Genomic DNA, 19,420 nt, shown 5'->3' with positions numbered 1-19,420 from the left:
TTTTTTTTTTTTTTTTTTTTGCACAAAGTTGTCACTAAATGATATATTGCTCACACAGGCCATGGGCCTATGTGGAATTGCACCCCAAAATACATTTAGCTGCTTCTCCTGAGTATGGGGATACCACATGTGTGGGACTTTTTGGGAGCCTAGCCGCGTACGGGGCCCCGAAAACCAATCACCGCCTTCAGCGTTTTTAAGGGCGTGAATTTTTGATTTTACTCTTCACTGCCTAACACCGTTTCGGAGGCCATGGAATGCCCAGGTGGCACAAACCCCCCCCAAATGACCCCATTTTGGAAAGTAGACACCCCAAGCTATTTGCTGAGAGGCATGGTGAGTATTTTGCAGCTCTCATTTGTTTTTGAAAATGAAGAAAGACAAGAAAAAACTTTTTTTTTTTTTCTTTTTTCAAATTTCAAAACTTTGTGACAAAAAGTGAGGTCTGCAAAATACTCACTATACCTCTCAGCAAATAGCTTGGGGTGTCTACTTTCCAAAATGGGGTCATTTGGGGGGGTTTTGTGCCACCTGGGCATTCCATGGCCTCCGAAACTGTGATAGGCAGTGAAGAGTGAAATCAAAAATTCACGCCCCTTAGAAAGCCTGAAGGCGGTGCTTGGTTTTCGGGGTCCCGTACACGGCTAGGCTCCCAAAAAGTCTCACACATATGGTATCCCCGTACTCAGGAGAAGCAGCAGAATGTATTTTGGGGTGTAATTTCACATATTCCCATGGCATGTTTGAGCAATATATCATTTAGTGACAACTTTGTGCAAAAAAAAAAAAAAAAAAAAAAAAATTTGTCTCTTTCCCGCAACTTGTGTCGCAATATAAAATATTCCATGGACTCGACATGCCTCTCAGCAAATAGCTTGGGGTGTCTACTTTCCAAAATGGGGTCATTTGGGGGGGTTTTGAACTGTCCTGGCATTTTATGCACAACATTTAGAAGCTTATGTCACACATCACCCACTCTTCTAACCACTTGAAGACAAAGCCCTTTCTGACACTTATTTTTTACATGAAAAAGTTTTTTTTTTTTTGCAAGAAAATTACTTTGAACCCCCAAACATTATATATTTTTTTAAAGCAAATGCCCTACAGATTAAAATGGTGGGTGTTTCATTTTTTTTTTTCACACAGTATTTGCGCAGCGATTTTTCAAACGCATTTTTTGGGGAAAAAACACACTTTTTTAAATTTTAATGCACTAAAACACACTATATTGCCCAAATGTTTGATGAAATAAAAAAGATGATCTTAGACCGAGTACATGGATACCAAACATGACATGCTTTACAATTGCGCACAAACGTGCAGTGGCAACAAAATAAATACATTTTTAAAAGCCTTTAAAAGCCTTTACAGGTTACCACTTTAGATCTACAGAGGAGGTCTACTGCAAAAATTACTGCCCTCGATCTGACCTTCGCGGCGATACCTCACATGCATGGTGCAATTGCTGTTTACGTTTGACGACAGACCGCCGCTTGCGTTCGCCTTAGCGCAAGAGCAGGGGGCGACAGGGGTGCTTTTTTTTTTTTTTTTTTTTTTTCTTTATTATTTTTTTGCTTTTTTATCTTATTTTTAAACTGTTCCTTTCATTTTTTTTTTTTTTTAAATCATTTTTATTGTTATCTCGGGGAATGTAAATATCCCCTATGATAGCAATAGGTAGTGACAGGTACTCTTTTTTGAAAAAATTGGGGTCTATTAGACCCTAGATCTCTCCTCTGCCCTCAAAGCATCTGACCACACCAAGATCGGTGTGATAAAATGCTTCCCCAATTTCCCAATGGCGCTATTTACATCCGGCGAAATCTAAGTCATAAAATGCTCGTAGCTTCCGGTTTCTTAGGCCATAGAGATGTTTGGAGCCACTCTTGTCTCTGATCAGCTCTATGGTCAGCTGGCTGAATCACCGGCTGCATTCTCAGGTTCCCTGTTGAGACAGGAGAGCCAGAGAAAAACACGGAAGACGGTGGGGGGGGGGGGCATTCCCTCCCACGGGTTGTAAAGGCAGTCTAGAGGCTAATTAGCCGCTAGGATTGCTTTTACATGAAAGCCGACCGCTGGCTGAAAAGAATGATACCAAGATGATACCTAAACCTGCAGGCATCGTTCTGGTATAACCACTCAAAGTTGTGAATGGCGTACCTGAAGACAAAAAAATGGTTAACAATAAAGCACAGTAAACAATAAAGTATAAATAATTACATACCTGAAAAACAAACATGATAAAACATAATAACAATAACAATAACAATAACAATAACAATAAAACACTGCAGAATAGAATACAGTAAAAAAAGAGCAGAACAATAGAGAGAGAGAATAGAGAGAGAGAACAATAAAACGACAACTATTTTTTTTTATTTTATATATATTTTTTTTTTTTTTACACTTTTTTTGTAACTAACTTTTATAACTGTAACCGGTTCCAGGTTCGGGTCTCTCAAAATGCGATGGCATCTTGGGAGACCCTGTGAAAGTGTGCCTAGTCTGTGCAATGCTGTACCCTACGCTAATACTCAACTAGTGTATGGTAGCGTTCAAAACATTCACCAATGCAAAGACCAGGATTGTCAGGACAGAAGGGACAATAATAGCGGGTGTCACGCCTATATCCGCGTTTGCTGCAGACACAACATCTTTTTGGGGGGGGTTCGTTGGGTAGGGGTACTCGGGAGGACATAAAGAAAATGCCTCTCATGCAGCCGACTGCATTTCGTTGGGGGATGTGAATGGGGGAAGTACGGGCGCTGCAGAAGTGGTGGGTTCCCAATTAGGATTGGCGAATGCAGCAGGAAGGGCACTATGGGCACGACGGGCCTGTGTTTGTCTTTTTGGTGGCAGCGGGACACTACTTGTGCTTGTCACCTCACCAGCTTGAACTGCACTTATGGGACTCGCCACGTCACCAAGTGTTACTGCAGTGCTGGTTTGACTACGACCGGGGTGTACTAGGCCGCTGGTGCTTGCCAGTTCAATAAAAAGCTTCCAAAAAAACTGTTAGCGATCGCAGGGATCAGGCCTGACTCTGCGAACGCTGCAGTTATGCGTTTAGTGTTTTGTAAGTGACAGTGATCGATCGATACTGCACTTGGGTGGGCTGGACTGGGCCGGGCGGAGGGGCAAAACGCAGGTGCTAGCAGGTATCTGGGTTGATCCCGCTAACACTGCGTTTTTGGGAACCCTAAACTGCTGGGGACGCTAGTATAGATCTGATCTGATCGGATCAGATATTGATCCGTTCAGATACTATACCACTAAAGGAGGCGTATGCTGCGTGCGTGGGTGTTAGTGGTACTGGCGCTAACCTGACGCTGCCTGGGGCCGGTGCTTGCTAGTTCACCAAAATGCTACCAAAAAAACTGTTAGCGATCGCAGGGATCAGGCCTGACTCTGCGAACGCTGCAGTTATGCGTTTAGTGCCTTGTAAGTGTCAGTGATCGATCGATACTGCACTTGGGTGGGCTGGGCTGGGCCGGGCGGAGGGGCACAATGCAGGTGCTAGCAGGTATCTGGGCTGATCCCGCTAACACTGCGTTTTTGGGAACCCTAAACTGCTGGGGACGCTAGTATAGATCTGATCGGATCAGATATTGATCCGATCAGATACTATACCACTAAGGGAGGTGTACGGTGCGTGCGTGGGTGTTAGCGGTACTGGCGCTAACCTGACGCTGCCTGGTGCTTGCTTGCCAGTTCACCAAAATGCTACCAAAAAAACTGTTAGCGATCGCAGGGATCAGGCCTGACTCTGTGAACGCTGCAGTTATGCGTTTAGTGTTTTGTAAGTGACAGTGATCGATCGATACTGCACTTGGGTGGGCTGGGCGGAGGGGCAAAACGCAGGTGCTAGCGGGTATCTGGGCTGATCCCGCTAACACTGTGTTTTTGGGAACCCTAAACTGCTGGGGACGCTAGTATAGATCTGATCAGATCAGATATTGATCCGATCAGATACTATACCACTAAGGGAGGCGCATGCTGCGTGCGTGGGTGTTAGCGGTACTGGCGCTAATCTGACGCTGCCTGGGGCGACGCATATCACCGCCGGGCGATCAGGGGGCTAAACCTTTATTAGGTAATAAACGGCGGGTGCCCTGACACTATAAAAAATAAACGAACTAACCTGCGTCACCCGTAACAGTTATATGGTGATCAGTGGTGAAAGGGTTAACTAGGGGGCAATCAAGGGGTTAAAACATTTATTAGGTAGTATATGGGGGTCCCTGTCACTATAAAACGCTGACGGCGAACCTAAATATTTACCTCACTAACTAGCGTCACCAGCGACACTAATACAGCGATCAGAAAAATGATCGCTTAGCAACACTGGTGACAGGGGGTGATCAAGGGGTTAAAACTTTATTAGGGGGGGTTAGGGGGGTACCCTAGACCTAAAGGGGGGTAATACTCACTGTCCCAACACTGTAACTGTCACAAACTGACACTATGCAGTAATCAGAAAAAAAAAAAAAAAAAAAAAAAAAAAAACCTGCTGGTGTCAGTTTGTGACAGGGGGGGGGGGGTGATTGGGGGGGGATCGGGGGGCGATCGGGGGGGGGATCGGGGTGTTTTGTATGCCTGGCATGTTCTACTGTGTGTGTGTGTGTTGTGCACTCACATTGATGTCTTCTCCCCTCGGCGCTGGAACGGAAAATACCGAGCCGAGGGGAGATGACATCATTTCCTTTGCTGCTGTTTAGCATACAGCAGCAAAGGAGTGTTCCCATTGGCCGGCGGCGATCGCGAGGGGGGGGCCACGAACGGATGGCCTCCCCCTCATCTCGGATCGCCGGGGAACAGAACGGGACCGCTTCGGGCACCGGGGGGGGGTCCGATCGGACCCCCCACCCGCGAGAGGCAAATCACGTACATGTACGTGATTTTGCCTGCCCGTGCCGCCTTGCCGACGTAAATCGGCGTTAGGCGGTCCTTAAGTGGTTAACCCGCACCACATTTTAGATGGTATAACTATGTTGGAAGAAAGGAAGGATGTAGTTATTAGACCCGCGGACAAGGGGGGAGGGGTTGTGATTTTAAACAAAGAATTCTACCATGACCAATTGATGGAAATGTTGAGTGATGAAAGCACCTATGTGAGATTAGAGAAAGATCCCACTGTACAATATACCAAGGATTTGAAGTGTCTGGTTGACATGGGATACTCAATGGGCGTGCTGTCAAATCGAGAGAAGAGATATCTCGTACCAAGTGCCAGTAGAATACCCACAATCTACACCCTCCCAAAGATTCATAAAGACACACAGAATCCCCCTGGGAGGCCGATCGTTAATGGGATTGGGTCAATTACATCCCGGATGGGCCAGTATCTGGACCGTTTCCTGCAAGAGAGTGTCAAACGGACTAGGGCATACCTGAGGGATACAAAAAGTCTGTTACAGATTTTGCAGCAGATTGATTTAACAGACAGGCAGGAACTTTATCTGGTAACAGCGGATGTGGCATCTCTTTATTCAATTATTCAACATGATGATGCCCTCCTGGCTCTAAATTGGGCGATTTGCCAGAGAGATGATCTTCCGCACAACCAAAAAATGTTTATACGAAACGCCCTAGATTTTTGTCTGAGCCATAATTTCTTTTGGTACAATAGCCAGTTTTATTCCCAATGTAGAGGTGTTGCTATGGGGGCAAAATTTGCCCCCAGTATAGCAAACCTGTTTATGGGAGAGTGGGAGGACAAGATCGTTTTTTCAGTTGCTCGTCCGCAGCTCCTAGTATATAAAAGATACATAGATGACCTGTTTTTTATCTGGGAGGGATCCATGGACTCTCTACAGGGATTTCTTAGTGAACTTAATTTGAATACAAAAAGTATCAAACTGACTAGTGAATATAGCCAGAGTGATATTCATTTTTTGGATATCACTATTTTCAGACAGGGAAACAGTTTGGGGACTAAGGTATACTTCAAGCCCACCGATTCTAATAGTTACTTGCCCACTAACAGTGGACACCACCCTATGTGGCTCAAGAACATTCCCAAGGGCCAGATAGCTAGAGTAAGAAGAAATTGCTCAAATGAGACTGACTTTCTGTTACAGGCTCAGATTATTAAGAAGAGATTTATTGAAAAAGGGTATCTAGAAAAGACCCTGGATGCTACGATTCAAGAGGTGGCTCTGGTACCGAGAGAGTCGTTTTTGGAGGAATCTCGGCCCTCTCGAAACAATGATGCCCAGGAGTGGAGCTTTATTTCAGGCTTCCACTCTCAATATAGAGAGGTGGAAAATATCTTTGCTACCCATTGGCATGTCCTACTGATGGACAAAATACTACATTCAGTGTTACCTCCCAAACCAGGTTTTATTTACAGAAAGGCATTAAGCTTCTCTGATAAAATAGTGAAAAAAATACTGGACCCTCCTGCGAGGCCCCCTACTTTTTGGGAGAGAGATGGGTTCTTCAGTTGCAGGAAATGTAAAGCCTGCAAAGAAGTGAACAGGCCATTGAGGGCCCTAGATAGGTTTATATCGACCTCTAACAATAGAGAATTTGATATCAAGGAATTCATCACGTGTAACACCTCCCATGTAGTATATGCTCTGCAATGTCCATGTGGTCTTATGTATATAGGACGAACAAAGAGACTGCTAAAAATTAGAATTGCAGAACATATAGCGAATATAAAATTGGGTTTTAAAGACCATAATGTCTCGCTCCATTTTAAATTGAAACATAATCGGGACCCCTCAGGTTTAAAATTTTGGGGCATAGACCACCTTAAGCCCAAGTGGAGGGGCTCCAATCTGGTTAGAGATCTATCCAAGAGGGAGACCCAGTGGATATTCTTGGCAGACACTTTAGCGCCAAAGGGGTTAAATGTCGATTTGGACATTAATTGTTTTATAAGTGACTATTGAGTAAGAATGGGTCTGTGATTAGGGCCATGTCAGGGGAGTGTGGATTTATTACTTCTTTCTAGACATTAATTTTAATATTTGTTTTTTCATATTTATTTGAGTTTTTGATATACTAATTCTCTTATATATATGCTATTTTATATAGTTTTATATACATAACTTTGACTCTCTGTGAGTGGCACTTTCTCGGAGTAATTTTATCTTTTTTATCTTTTTTACTGTAGAGGTTTTATGACTACTTGTAATAAGCTGTTTTTAGACTACAATGTTTAGCTCATCTCTTACATGTAATGATCGTAATATGATAAATAGAGCATGTATGTTTTATTATATAATATCATGCTGGCATATTATCGCCTGTAATGGGTTAAAATAGAATCTGCAGACATGAGTATGTTAAAGATAGTTTGTTTTGAATGCGGGTCTGCAACCGTTATAAGACTCTTTATTGTTTACTGTTGTTATGGTAATCGTATGGTATGAAGTGCAATATGAGGCTTTTTGTCCCTCTCCCCCTCCTGTTGAATACTTTCGCTGTTTCCTTGGTGAGGTTGACGTGCACCTGTCAACCCCCTGAGGCTGTGATTGGATGCGGAGGTAAGAGACGTGAGAATTTAAGCCCGTACGTTTAGTCGTGTAGCCACGCCCTCTGTCGAAGTCAGGATATGACAAAACGCGTCAGGGCGTGGCTTACACGACGCAGGAAGTGACGTTTGCGCTCCATCGAGGTCGGACCCGGAACAAGGAAGTTATCACCGCTCTGTCTACTGCGGAGACCGGTTCCAAACGGCCACGGTGCGGTGCATATTAATTTAATCTGCTCTGTTTTTATTACAATCTGGTACGTTGTTAGCATTGGGGAGGTGGTTATGGTGTTTATCATTAATAAAACGGAATTACGCTATATATGCCTTATCTCGTTTTTTGAATGGTTTGGAGCCCCTGCATCTCCCTATTGCCCAGAGAAGTGCTGTATTGAGGTGGTCCAGAATATCTCTTAAAATTGGATGCTTTGATTTTTAAAGTTCTGGTGAGTTTGACCCCCGAAGGGGAGTGTGTTCACATATGGTGGAGTTGGAATGTTCGGTGGAAGGTGCACGCTGTGACATGCTCTAGGATCTACTCGAACACTCTCTGAATCACAACTGATACTGCACTAGTCTTATGGACTTTTTATGTGTGTAGTTGGCCACACTTCTGTTTATGTTCAACCTAGCGCTGTTTTGGTATATGACCATCTATTATCATATGTATGTCTTATATACTGTTTATTTATATTGATTTGCTTTTTTAAACAGCTGCTTTTCTTTTTCTCCTTACCCTTGGTTTTTATATCTTTATTTCAGAGGGTCAGGTAGATAGCTCTTTGTATGTCCTTTTATCTGCTGAAGGATCTAGATTAATGTGGTTAGAGGTTCTGTGGCGCTGAGTGGTGTACTATAGGCCGAAATTTACACTGTTCTGTGATATGTCTATATAACCTAGTAGTCTATCTATAAACCTTAGTTTGTCTATATACCCTAGCCTGTCTAAATACACTAGCAGTCTGTCTATATACACTAGCCTGTCTTTATACACTAGTAGCCTAGTCTATATACCCTAGTAGCCTGTCTGTATACCCTAGCCTATATATATATACACTAGCAACCTGTCTATATACACTAGCCTCTCTTTATACACTAGTAGCCTAGTCTATATACCCTGGTACCCTGTCTATATACCCTAGCCTGTCTATATACCTTAGTAGCATGTTTATATACCTTAGCCTGTCTATATACCCTAGGCTGTCTATATACACTAGTAGCCTGTCTATATACCCTAGCCTGTCTATATATACCTTAGTAGCCTCTCTATATACACTAGTCTGTCTATATATACCCTAGTAGCCTGCCTATATACACTAGACTGTCTATTTACACTAGGTTGTCTATATACACTACAAGCCTGTCTATATACCTTAGCCTGTCTATACACCCTAGCCTGTCTATATACCCTAGTAACCTGTCTATATACACTAGTAGCCTGTCCATATACCCTAGCCTGTCTATATACTCTAGTAGCCTGTCTATATACCCTAGTAGCCTATCTATATACACTAGTAGCATGTCTATATACACTAGCAGCCTGGCTATATACCCTAGTAGCCTGTCTATATACACTAGCCTGTCTATATACACTAGTAGCCAGTCTATATACCCTAGTAGTCTGTCTTTATACACTAGCCTGTCTATATACACTAGTAACCTGTCTATATACACTAGCCTATCTATATACTACACTAGCCTGTCTATATACTGTACACTAGACTGTCTATATACCCTAGTAGCCTGTCTATATACCTTAGCCTGTCTATATACCCTAGCCTGTCTATATACATTAGTAGCCTAGTCTATATACCCTAGTACCCTGTCTATATACCCTAGCCTGTCTATATACCTTAGTAGCATATCTATATACCTTAGCCTGCCTATCAGTGTTAATTTTGGCAGAAAATTTCGATTTAGTTTTAGTCTTGGTTTTATGACTAAAATGGAATTTTAGTTTTAGTCCCATTTTAGTCTTCTGCAATTGTTTTAGTTTTAGTCGTATTTAGTCGACTAAATCTCCAGTACATTTTAGTCTACTAAAATGTCCTACGTTTTAGTCGACTAAAATCTCCAGTATATTTTAGTCGACTAAAACTCATTTTGGTTGTCTAAAATCTAATGGGTGTAATTAAATTGTAATGCATTATCGTGACAGAACGTCCCCCACACTCCGCTTGAGTGCTTCCGTCAGTATACCACTTCCTCCCAGTTTGAATCTAGATATCAGATATTCCAACCGCTCACAAGCACAAAACAAGGTGACACTTGTTTAGCTGCTAACATGGACTCATTTATTAGAACCAGAATACAAGTCTTTTTATACAGTAGAAGAGGAGGTTCCCCCCACTCATATTACTCTAACAATACAACTTTAACCTAATTAACCTAATTAACATGAGCTAGTTTACTAAATCATTTACCCAGACTAGATGACTCAGAGACATGACCTTTAGGACACAGACTTGAGCTTCACACAGTAGATTATACATTATCATAAGTACAACCATATGGGGGGGATATGATTTCAATTTACAAATACCGTACTGGTGACCCCACAATAGGGATAAAACTTTTTTGCAGAAGAGAGTTTAACAAGACTCGTAGCCACTCATTAAAATTAGAAGAAAAGAGGTTTAATCTTAAACTACGTAGAGGGTTCTTTACTGTAAGAGCGGCAAGGATGTGGAATTCCCTTCCACAGGCGGTGGTCTCAGCAGGGAGCATTGATAGCTTCAAGAAACTATTAGATAAGCACCTGAATGACCGCAACATACAGGGATATATAATGTAATACTGACAGATAATCACACACATAGGTTGGACTTGATGGACTTGTGTCTTTTTTCAACCTTACCTACTATGTAACTATGTAACCACAGGACATTTTCTCACAATAGCAGGAGCTAATTACAATTAACAATACAAACAACAATGAGTGGAATACTCTTAGAAGCTGTGGTAAGCCAGACTAGATTTATTTACAATAAACACATTATAGCAGACAACAAGACAGGTAGTTGGAGTTGATGATATTAGCATCTCCTCACAGTATGTGTCCTAACAGTGTGAATCAGTCACTTTTTCTAATATGGCTAATACAGGGTCCCCAGAGTCTGTGTGTCCTGGGGGACAAGGACCCGAATCCAAAGTAACAACACCTCAAGGGTCCCCCAAATGCCAGGGCCCATAATCTGTAGGCAAGAGGCTGGCATTCAGTCCCCTCCAAAAGCCTCTGTCCCGGGTGAGTCTGTCACAATTAGTTAACAATTCTCTACAATTTGCAAACTCATTATATACTGCTGGAGTAAAAAATCTAATATCTTATTTATTATTACATTGAGGTATGAACATGCACTACAGACCAGTGTTAATTTTGAAATCAAATTTCAATTTAGTTTTAGTCTTAGTCTTTTGACTAAATGGCATTTTAGTTTTAGTCCCATTTTAGTCTTTTGACTAAAATGCCATTTTAGTTTTAGTCGTATTTTAGTCATTTCAGTTGTTTTAGTTTTAGTCGTATTTTAGTCAACTAAAATAATATTCATTTAGTCGACTAAAATGATATAATAATATTCATTTAGTCGACTAAAATGTTTTAGTCGTTTTAGTCGACGAAATTAACACTGCTGTCTATATACCCTAGCCTGTCTATATACACTAGTAGCCTGTCTATATACACTAGTAGCTTGTCTATATACCCTAGCCTGTCTATATATACCCTAGTAGCTTGTCTATATATATTAGCCTGTCTATATACACTAGTAGCTTGTCTATATACCTTAGCCTGTCTATATACCCTAGTAGCATGTCTATATACACTAGTAGCCTGTCCAAAGACCCTAGCCTGTCTATATACCCTAGTAGCCTGTCTATATACCCTAGCCTGTCTTTATACCCTAGTAGCCTGTCTATATAGAATAGTAGCCTATCTATATACTCTAGCCTGCCTATATACACTAGTAGCCTGGATATATACCCTAGTAGCCTGTCTATATACCCTAGCCTTTCTATATAAACTAGTAGCCTGTCTGTATACACTAGCCTGTCTATATACACTAGCCTGTCTATATACTATACAGTAGCCTGTCTATATACCCTAGTAGCCTGTTTATATACCCTAGCCTGTCTATATAAACTAGTAGCCTGTCTATATACTACACTAGCCTGCCTATATACCATAGCCTGTCTATATAATAGTCTAACCCTTCTATATACTACACTAACCTGTCTATATACTACCCTAGCATGTTTTTATACTACACTAGCCCTTAACCTGGGTTCACACTTATGTGTTTAGTGCAAAATCTGACTTCCTGATAAATTTAACTTTAGTTTTAATTATCATGTTATAAAATAATGGATGTGGGGGCCCTTTGGTGGGTGTGATTATTTTTTTTGCGGGGGGCAGCATTTCATTCTTGGACCCAGGCAGCACAATGTCTTGGGCCAGCCCTGTCTGTAGCCATAGCCTCTATACAGGGGTAAACTCTGCTGAATAATTGTTTTTTGAAGTGTTATAATTGCCTTTCACTTAGTTGACTTTGCCACTAAGTTTACTGACTTCGTCTTATTCATTGCATGTCACCAACTCTTTGTTACCGAATTTGCTATTATTAATTTGCCATTAAACAAATCTACCAGGTATACTTTACATGTGTGTGGGCCTTTAAATTCTTTGTTTACAACAGAAATGTTAGAACCCAGAGTGTCAGAGGACCTGTAAGGTCAAAGCAACCAGTGGGGTACAGAATTTTTGAGGAATAAAGCGTACAGAGTGGGGCAGATAAAAGTATGTAAAGCACAATGCAGTGTACAAAGTAGGACTGTCACATGTTTGTAAAGTACAACACAGTGTACAATGTGGGGTGGAAAGGAATATGTAAAGTACAATGTAGTGTATACAGTACAACACAGTGTACCTAATGAAGCTGACACGAGTATGTAAAATACATCACAGCATACAAAGTGGGTTAAAGGGAGGTATGCAAAGTATAATGTAGTGTACTAAGGGTAAGGCATTCAAAAGTAGTTAAGTGCAATGCAGCGTACAGAATAATGTGTTCAATAGTGTACAGAGTGGGTCATACAAAAGTATGTAAAGTAAAATGCAGTATACAATTTGGGATGTTCAGAGGTGTGTAAAGTTCAGTGCAATGTACAGAGTGGGACTTTCAGAAGTATGTAAAGTACAATACAGTATACAGAGTTGGGTACTCAGCAACTTGTAAAATACAGCACAACATACAGAGTGGGGCATCCAAGAGTGCATTGAATACAACTGAGCGTACAAAATGGGGCCCTGAAGGGTATGTAAAGTACAACGCAGTGTACACAGAGTGGTTATCAGTAGTATGCAAAGTAAAATGCAGCATACAGAGTGGTGAAGTCAGAAGTAAAGTACAACACAACATACAGAATGCAGCTGTGTGGGATACATGAAGCACAATGCACCGTACAGTGTGGGAAGGACAGGACTGAAGTGTGTAACATACAACACATTCCTGATAGCTTTTTTGCACATCATAAATAAACCTTTGCCTATGCTAAAACATTTAAGTCTCCTATATAAAGTGAGCTATTGATTTTGTATACATTATGCACATTACATACTGTACATATCACACACACAATCATTAGTTCCGCTGCTAGAATGGTCTCAGTTTAGACATAATAGAGTTGATTTAGTAAAGGCATATAAGGCTGTTAACTTTTCAGGTGAATGTGGTGAAATTTCACTTTACAAAGAATACCCAATCATGTGTAAGGAAAATAAAAAATAGGATTTTTATTACAGCTTACCTGTAAAATCCTTTTCTTGGAGTCCGTAATGGGACACAGAGCCCATTACTTAATGGGTTATGGGCCACCTTCAGGTGTTGACACTGGTATACCCAATCAAGGAAGTTCACTCCCTATATTACCCCTCCTCTTTCCAGGAGCACATCAGTTTTTGTAGCAAAGCAATATACTTAAACCCCATAAAAGAGGGGAGGGACCTCTGTGTCCAAAGATGTACTCCAAGAAAATGATTTTACAGGTAAGATGTAATAAAAATCCTATTTTCTTTATCGTACATCATGGGACACAGAGCCTAAGTAATTACTTAATGGGACATCCCATAGCATAGGGGAGGGAGAGACAACCTGCAGGGTACCCCAGACTTATACTGCTGCCTGCAGCACACTGCGCCCGGAGGCAATATCCTCATACTTCCTTACATCCACCTGATAAAGGTTTGTGAATGTATGTACTGAAGACCAAGTTGTGGCCTTACAGATCTCATTCATGGAGTCCTGATTACGCACTGCCCAAGAAGCACTAACCGCCCTGGTAGAGTGCTCCTTAACTTGAAAAGGGGGAATCTTAACCCTTAAATATAAGTTTGAATTATAACTTGCCAAAGCCACTTAGTGGATTTTGACGCTGCCTGTCCTTTCTGAATAATCAGATATGGCTCTTTACAAGAAAGAGCAGCCAATTTCGAAACTCTCCTTGCTGAGGATATAGCAAAACCAAAAATACCAGCTTCCTTGTGAGAAGGACTAAGGGAATATGCTGTATCGGTTCAAATGGCTGTTTTTGTAACACTGACAAAACTAAGTTCAAGTCCCAAGGGCTTAAATGTGATTTAACTGGTGGATTAATCCGCATCACCCCTTGCATAAAACCCCGGACTAAGAATGCGTAGCAAGCGGTCTTTGAAATAAAATCGATAAGGCTGAGACTTGGCCCTTAATAGTACTCAAGGCCAACTTCATCTCTACGCCTAATTGTAGAAAGGCAAGAATTCTGCCTATGATATATCTCCGAGGGTGCCAACCCTTGGATTCACACCAGGAAACATAAGCCTTCCAGAACCTATAATGTATAGTTCTGGAAGCTGGTTTCCTTGCATTAATCAAAGTAGAGATAACTGACCCGGAAAGACCATGTTTCTTCAGAATGTGGGTTTCAATAGCTAGGACGTTAAATTTAGCGTTTGTAAAGTAGGATGGAATATCGGCCCTTATGAGAACAGGTCTGTCCTTAGTGGAAGTGACCACGAACCCTCCACTGCCATCTTTACGATTTCTGCATACCATGACCTTCTGGGCCATGCTGGTGCTGCCAGAATTACCGTTTTTCTTTCCAGCTTAATCCTGCAAAGAAGTTGAGGCAGCAATTAAATAGGGGAAATGCATAGATCAACGAGAACTGATACCATGGTATCACCAGCGCATCTGTCCTGCATGTGAATGGATCCTTTGTTCTGGACACAATGTTGACTAACTTTATGTTGAACTGGACACTAGAAGATCTACGTCTGGAGTCCCCATCTTTGACAAACAGCCTGAAAATACAGTGGGGCAAAAAAGCATTTCAAGGTCCTGGAGTGGCCTAGCCAGTCTCTAGATCTCAACCCCATAGAAAACCTTTGGAGGGAGTTGAAAGTCCGTGTTGCCCAGCGACAGCCCCAAAACATCACTGCTCTAGAAGAGATCTGCATGGAGGAATGGGCCAACATACCAGCAACAGTGTGTGACAACCTTGTGAAGACTTACAGAAAACGTTTGACCTCTGTCATTGCCAACAAAGGATATATAACACAGTATTGAGATGAACTTTTGATACTGACCCAATACTTATTTACCACCATAATTTGCAAATAAATTCTTTAAAAAATCAGACAATGTGATTGTCTGGATTTGTTTCCACATTTTGTCTGTCTCTCATTGTTGAGGTTTACCTATGATGACTATTACAAGCCTCTCTCATCGTTTTAAGTGGGAGAACTTGCACAATTGGTGGCTGACTAAATACTTTTTTGCCCCACTGTATGTCGGGGTGAAGAAACCATTCCCCTGGGAATAATTTGCTGGCGACTTAAGTAGTCCGCCTGCCAATTCTCTATTCCCGGAATGAAGACTGCCGATAGGCACGGAATATTTCCTTCTGCCCAAGTTAGAATATGGTTCACCTCTCTGCGCTGAGAGACTCTTGGTGCCCCCTTTGGTGATTGATATAGGCCACAGCCGTGGGATTGACGGATTGGATCCTGCAGGACAATCCCTTAACCTGAAAGTCCAGGCTTTCAGAGCCAGACGCACTGCCCGGATCTCCAGGATGTTGATGGGCAAGGCTATTTCAGTTCTTGAACACTGTACTTGGACAGTTATCTTCTCTGTCGTTACCACTTTCCAGATAACTGGTCGGAAGGATTTACCTTTTAGCAGATTCTTTAGTAACCACCAATTGAGGCTTTGGGACACCCTTGGAGACAGCCGCATTGGCAAGTCCAAAGCTTGGATCGTTTTGTTCCAAGCCAATAGAATGGAACTGGGCATAGGGAACTGCTTCGAATGAAGCCACCATCTTTCCTAACAACCTCATGCAAAGGTGAATGGAGGGATTTCCTTTTGACCTGACCATCTGCAGCAACTCTCTTATGGAATTGTTTTTTGCCTGGGCAAGAACACCTTTTTCTGGGCTGTATCTATGATCAGACCCAAATACTCCAGCTTTTTTAGCAGTTTTAAGGGAGACTTCACTAGACTGAGAAGGCAACCCAGACTTTTTCAGGTAACTGGTTGTAATGCGTACACCTTACTCTGAACACCGATTGATCTATTAGCAATAGATCGTCTAGGTATGCCAAGACTGTTTAAGCCCTGTGCCCTTAACCTGGCTAGAGGTGGGGCTAGCACTTTTGTGAACACTCGGGGGGCAAGGCTACAACCTGAAATGCTGTTGTTCTACCTCGAACTGCAGAAACCTTTGGTGAGCGGGAAATATATGTGACCAAATCCTCCCCAAATAGTCGCTCCCCATGAAAAGGGAAACTAGTCAGAAGATTTTTGGAAGATGCTTCGGCTGACCAACTTTTTAACCACAGGGTCCTATGCATGTGTCTTAGCACAAGCGCAAGGCGGGACACTTGGTGGATAGAGTCTTTTATGGCATCTATGTCAAAACATAGCTCCCTTGGTAGTTCGGCTAACTCAAGGGCCTGTTGTGCAGGGACTTCCCTAAGGGCCTCAGATGCCTATTGCAGCGACTGCAGGCTGGAAAAAGAGGATTTTAACAAAAATTCCAACTTCTTATCTGTTGGATCCTTAAGCATTTGTGCATTGTCTACTGGACAAGTTACATTTTTATTGATACTGGAAATCGCAGCGTCTACTGCTGGTACTTTCCATCTTTTATGAATTTCTCCTCCATGGGATAGAGAACTGAGAAACTCTTTGGAGGGAGAAAAATGCTTATCCGGATGATCCCATTCAGCATAAATAAGCTTTTCTAGTAATGCATGAAAAGGCTGTAAAGGTTTTAAAGAACCCAAGGAAGGGACCGAACTTTCAGCTGACTCTGTTAGGGGTAGTATGAAAGTGAAATGAACCATCGCCGTAAGACCATCAATGTACCATCAATCTCTCAGATTGCGAGGTTGCATAAGGTTCATTAACTATTGTTTCCTCTGCAGATGAATAATCAGCTTGTTTTTCTACGTGATCGCCTGAGGGTAATACCTCATCCTGCACCCACTGTTCCCTGGTAAAGGGTTTGAAGTGGGAGAGGGGGATCTAGCATGCTTCCTATCCCCTTGGATGGAGGATACAATTAAAGCCGCTAATCTTCCTTCTAAGCCCTGCAGGGCAGAGGAGAATGCATCTTCAGTCACGTATACAGGGGCTGAAGTGTGAAAAGCAGTTGCACCACCAATCAGTTCCAAAAACTCACCCTGGCTTGCCAGATCTGGTATCTCTGGAGAAGATGACAGTGTGGAGGCATGACTGGAGTTTCCAGTGCCTGGGGGTGGAACTTTTGGTGCCTTAGTAATAACCTTGGAAGCCATAGTGCTAAGCAGAAAAGCAGAGGCACTCTAATAGATTGTACTATTTGCTGAGCAATAGTAGAAAAAACAATGGCAGAACAAAGATTAATCTGATGCTAAACCACAATGTCTTTTCCTGTACTGGAAATGCCTGTGTACACCCCTCACGTGTTCCAGCGCTCCTGTGTCCTGTGGCAGACTCCTCATTCAGCTGCTCTGGTAGACACTATTAGTGATGAGAGCGTCAGCCTTTTAAAACCTCTCAGGTGTAAGCCTGATTGCCTGTGCGCCGTGTGCTTCCACGAGAACGCTGATTCCGCACACAGCGCCGACTGCTTTTGCCACTCCCCTTCCATCGACCTGCCCTCCTCTTCTTTTCAAAAAGAAAACCTTAGCGTGCGCACAGATGGCACAGCCTTAGGGTCTGAGACATAGACCCGAAGGAGGAGAGGAGGCTACAGCCGCCATGCGGCGTTTCTGTCTTCTCCCTATCTGAGAGAGGCTGGCTTCCTTGCATTAAATAAAGGCAAGTAAAAAACATAAACAAATGTTTATAGGAAAGCCGGTGGGTTCTTTAACAGTTTGAGGCTTACTAAAATGTCACACTGCTGAAAAGATTACAGGATGTAGGGGGCGCATGCGCGTGAGTGAAGGAAATGGCCGCTTGATTCCTCCGCTCCGCGCCGACGGGAACAGTAACCCGGCCAGATAACGAGCAGAGCAAGCGGGGACACAGCACACATACCGCTCCGGACCCCGGAACATCTCGGGACTCCGCCAGTGATGCTCCGGTCCGGAAAACAAAAGCCAAAAGCTCGGCAGCCCCACAAATCCTCTTCAGCGCCAGGCAAGGGGAAATCCAATATGGCGCTTAAGCCTCCAGAACGGGAAGACGCTGCACACCTATCAGATGAATACCCAGAATCTCCAACAGACAGCTTACAACAATTTCCTACAGATCTGGTAAGCCCTCTTCCCCTGGACCCTGATAATCTTCTGGCAAGATTTCATAGTATTGTCAGGGATGAAATCACTGTGGCATCACGCAAACTTTCCTCAGATTTAGTGTGGGGCCTTAAAGAGATAGGCCACCGCACTAATCAATTAGAGCAGCGCATGGATTTGGCAACCACAGTCTTAGAGGGTCATGAAGAAGAGGTAGATAAGCTAACAGCGGAGTTAGAGTCCCTGAGAGACAAATTAGAGGACGCAGAAAATAGGGCCCGCAGGGACAACTTACGCATTTGCGGTATTCCAGAAGCGGTGATTGACCTGCAGGGCACAACGACGGCTTTCTTTCAGGAACTGGCCCCAGAGATCCCTGTGGACAGGCTTGAGTTCGATCGCATACACAGATCCCTGGCCCCTAAACCCACGGATGGTCCCCCGAGAGACGTTATCATAAAGTTCCACTATTATCGTACTAAAGAAAAGCTTTTGCAGGCGGCAAGAGAACAACAAACTCTCTCATTTCAGGGAAATTCTCTTCAGCTATTCGCTGACCTCTCGCCGGTTACAATTGCTAGACGGCGGAGTCTCAAACCAAACTTGCAAATCCTGCAAACCCAGGGGATCAAATACAGATGGGGATTCCCCTTCAAGCTATCCTTTTCTCATTTGGGCCGTCAATTTTAAGCTACTTCTTCAGCAGATTTGAGGCGTCACTTCCAGGAGCTGCAGCTGGACCTCCCTTCCTCCCAGACGGATGCGGCGTCCTCCTCCTCCTCCAGACCAGGACCCTCCAGGCCCCCTCAACAAGGCTCCCAATGTTCGCAACCCGGATCCCAAGCTCTGCAAGATTTACAGTCCCAGAGATTCCATAAATCCAACAATGGTTGAACGTACTTTATTTTATTTGTTTTTTGATGACACCTAGCCCCCTTCTGTTGCCCGACCCCAGACCACGGTCATGCCTTTTTGATCTATTCACTGCTCTTACACCTGGAACTATTAGGTGTGCGGGATAAGGAGTTACCAGTCCCCAGTACACTTATGCCCCGTACACACGGTCGGACTTTGTTCGGACATTCCGACAACAAAATCCTAGGATTTTTTCCGACGGATGTTGGCTCAAACTTGTTTTGCCTACACACGGTCGCACAAAGTTGTCGGAATTTCCGATC

This window comes from Aquarana catesbeiana, linkage group LG03 (genome assembly GCF_042186555.1).
Source record: "Aquarana catesbeiana isolate 2022-GZ linkage group LG03, ASM4218655v1, whole genome shotgun sequence".
Lineage (NCBI taxonomy): Eukaryota > Metazoa > Chordata > Amphibia > Anura > Ranidae > Aquarana > Aquarana catesbeiana.
The sequence above is the reverse complement of the archived record's forward strand: the minus strand, read 5'-3'. Positions refer to the sequence as shown.